General features: G+C 38.8%; 1 long non-coding RNA gene across 1 annotated transcript; it reads right to left on the bottom strand.

Moving 5' to 3' along the window:
* Nucleotides 1-2,378: 2,378 nt before the first annotated feature.
* LOC121814110 lies at nt 2,379-2,991 on the bottom strand. Its single transcript, XR_006054087.1, has 2 exons — nt 2,715-2,991; nt 2,379-2,621 (listed from the first exon to the last, which is right to left on the bottom strand). It is a non-coding gene; the product is annotated as an uncharacterized LOC121814110 (long non-coding RNA).
* Between the last annotated feature and the right edge of the window lie 866 nt (nt 2,992-3,857).

Below are 3,857 nucleotides of genomic sequence, written 5' to 3'. Positions count from 1 at the left end.
GGCCCACTTTGCACCAGAAAGAGGAAACCAGCGGCTGAACAACAGCAGCACGTTTAAGCTTGATAAGCTGTTGTTAGAATTTATTTAATATTACTTTCTACACCAGGATCTTTTTCTACGTAGCTGACGGCTGGTAACTGTGCAGGGGCGGATCTAGCAAAGTTTAGCCAGGGGGGCCGATAGGGCATGAACAGGGAAAAGGGGGCACAAAGACATACTTTTCTTTCTTATTCTCATTTAAAATGTCTAGCTTTTAATAAATAATTATCTGACACCCAAAGTTTTAATCTGATGTAAAATGTATAGAAGTCCATTACTGTATATAGTAACTGTTAAGTCTAATATACCTAGTAAGCTGCAGTAAAGATATTTTCATACATTGTACCATAGGCAAAGTTGCCTCCATTTTTATAATTTTTTTTTTTTTATCAATAATTTGTACATTTCAAGGACTCTATTTTTGGAGTCTATTTTCATATATCTGTATTGTATTATACATAGCTTGTCATCACCAGTGTGTGAATGTGTGTGTGAATGGGTGGATGACTGGATGTGTAAAGTGCTATACAAATACAGGCCATTTACCATTTACCATACACATTAAAAGTGAATCTCTGTCCAAAAAATGCACTCAGTTTACTTCTTACTCACTATGAGCATCATTCATTATTCTCCCACAGTAATTAAGGTTAGGATATGTATTTTTTTATTCCAATCCATTCTTCTTTTGCAGCATTTAAATAACCTTTATCAGATTTGATGGTTTTGTTACAGACTTAAAAAAAGTGTTTTGCTTTTCTTTCACAAATGTGGGGATTAAATTGTGTTAAAATGTACAAAACAGTGATGTCATGTTTTGTGACGAGGACCCAGGCACAGAGAGACTTGATGAATTTAAGAATCTTATGATTTAATAAAGAAATTTGCAGACTTGCACAGAGATGGTAAAATTATGATGACTGATAACGGAGATGAAGACAACAGACGATGAGGACAGGGAGGAACAGGGGTTTAAATGCACCAAGGAGACAGTCAGAGGGAACTCGGGACAACTGGAGACATTTAAGGATGCAGGGACTGACAGAGACAGGGAAGAAGTCTCATCGTGATGAGTAAAGTTTATCTTGCCTGGCTGAGCAGCTCTGGGTGCTCAGCACCCCCAAAGCTCTGATCCTAGAATCGCCCCTGTTGACAAATAAAAGACTAATGAAGATGAGCTAATTCTGAAAGTCATTATTTATTTGAAATCCAGCAAAGGCTTGACCCTGGACCTGATAGATGCAGATAGTCTTTCACCTACTGTTAGAGGCTCATCAGAAATTATCTTAGCGGAGGTTTGGCTGTCAAAATGCCATTTTTCATGAGAAAATGCTGGGGTATGGCAAATTGCACAAGAACTGCACCGAAAATCAAAACAGTTCTTGTGGATTCATGAATCCAAAATAAAAAAAATTTTGTGCTACAAATCATGATCAAGCGAGAGGTGTGTCTCTAGTCATCTGTAAAACACGGTGGAGGTACCGTCAGAGTTTGGGGCTGCATTTCAACCAGTCAGTGGTATTGGAGATCCTGTTCATAATTAATGGAGTTATGAATGAAGAAATGTGCTGTCATCATCTTGATCTTGTCATGATTACGGAGAGCACCTGATTGGCAACAGCTTAATTTTAAGGATGCAGAAAAATACACCTGAATTGAAAAACACAAAGTGGAAATTGTTCCACCTAGCTCGCATTTTCCTGAGAAAAATAAAAGAAATGAGGGGTGTCTTATGACTTTTGGATAGTACTCGGTTATTAATATTATTGATTTTCTATAACTTGTTACTGCAAGCATTTGAATTCACAGTCAAACTGTGAAATTAAAATTTTGCTGACTTTTCCCTCAAATTAAGGTTTTTGCAAGCTGTTCTACCCTGATAGGTTACAACTACTTTTTTCCACAGTTTTTAACAGGATTCTTTGAATACCATGACTCTATACCAGGGATTTAAGCTCATTTAACAGCTTACAGCAAGGGCCACATATGACACACTTTGATCTTAAGCGGGCCAGACAAGTAAAACTTCCCTTTTTGGTAGTGTAAGGACATTTAACTGCAGATTTAATATTTAGAGATATGTTAATATAAGGTAAAGAAGCGCAATTTCAATAGCACATTTCAGTTTTTCTGTTTATAAGTGTGTAAAATTACAGAAAAAGTTATGGTAGCTCACAGCCCAGATTGCCCAATATTTATAAAACATAGTTTTTGTTGATAGATAAAAAATTTCTTCTTTTTTTAAAACCAGAAATATTAAATATTAGAAATAACAAAGTCAGATCTACCCCCCGGCCCAATCCCTTTTTGTCCCCCATAAACCCCCCACCAGAGCAGCCAAAGGTTCGCCATCGAGCCCCACCCTCAACAGAGCAATCGAAGTCACATTGCCCAGCCTCGCCCCCCTTAGTTCCTCCTTACCACCTTCATGCCCTGTCTCCGCAGTCTGATGTGTGATGTGTGGAGGGTCCGGGCTGCGAGGATTATGGCAGTGGTGACTTTTCCCAGGAGAAGCTGGGACCCTGTTTACTAGAAGGTTTTAAAATCTCTGTACTTTTAGGTGACAGAAGGAGACATGTGGCCTGGTCAAAACACAGAGAGCTGCACTCTAAAAGATCTTTAAATATAGTAAACATACCTTGTGTGCCACAGACTGCTCCCAAACACGAGGGGACAAGTAATACCTCTAAAACACTTAAGTTGGCTTTATTAAACGTTAGATCTTTAGCTGGGAAAACATTTTTAATTAATGATTTAATCACTGAGCACAGCCTTGATTTTATGTTTTTAACTGAAACTTGGTTGGACCAAAGTAACAGTGGAGCTGTTCTCATCGAGACGACCCCTCCTAACTACAGTTTTATCAGTGAGGCCAGGGTGAGCAGGAGAGGAGGAGGGGTTGCTGTCTTATTTAATGAATCATTTCAATGTAAGCAGCTATCTCCTGGAAGTTTTCAGTCTTTTGAATATGTGGCTTTACAGCTGAAGGCCCCATCCAAAGTTGTGTTTCTTAATGTTTACAGGCCTCCCAAATACTGCACAGACTTTTTTAATGACCTCAGTGAACTGCTGTCTGTGATCTGTGTTGATTTCGACTGTGTAATTATTGTTGGGGATTTTAACATCCATGTGGACAACCCTCAGGACAAAGGGACTAAAGACCTGAGTAACACTCTGGGCAACTTTGGGCTGACTCAGCATGTAACAGAGGCCACACATAATAGAGGACACACTCTTGACCTACTGATCTCCAAGGGCCTGAGCATTTCAAAGGTTACTGTGTCTGATGTGGGCGTGTCTGATCATTACTGTGTTTTCTTTGAAAGTAAAATCTCAGCCCACATAAATATATCAAACATTTCAACCTATTAACAGCAAAGACCTGGAGGACATCTTAGGTCAACTGAACTCCTCCTCCTGCTGTTTAGATGTCCTGCCAACAAGTTTTTTCAAAAAGGTCTCAAAGACTTTAGAGTCAGACCTGTTACAGATCGTCAACTTTTCTTTATTATCAGGTGTGTTTCCAGAATCACTAAAAACTGCTGTAATCAAACCTATACTGAAAAAGGACAATCTTGACAAGACACAAATGAACAACTACAGGCCGATCTCAAATCTCCCATTTTTAAGTAAGATCATTGAAAAAGCAGTTTCTCAACAGCTCAGTTACTTCTTAAAACAGAATAATTGCTACGATGCCTTCCAGTCAGGTTTTAGACAGAACCACAGCACTGAAACCGCTCTGACCAAAGTGTTCAATGACATATGTCTGAATACAGACAGTGGAAAAATGTCAGTCTTAGTTTTACTGGATCTCA

Source organism: Haplochromis burtoni, unplaced genomic scaffold (assembly GCF_018398535.1).
Source record: "Haplochromis burtoni strain Fernald_Lab_line unplaced genomic scaffold, NCSU_Asbu1 Contig_18, whole genome shotgun sequence".
Classification (NCBI taxonomy): Eukaryota; Metazoa; Chordata; class Actinopteri; order Cichliformes; family Cichlidae; genus Haplochromis; species Haplochromis burtoni.
The sequence above is the reverse complement of the archived record's forward strand: the minus strand, read 5'-3'. Positions and strand labels throughout refer to the sequence as shown.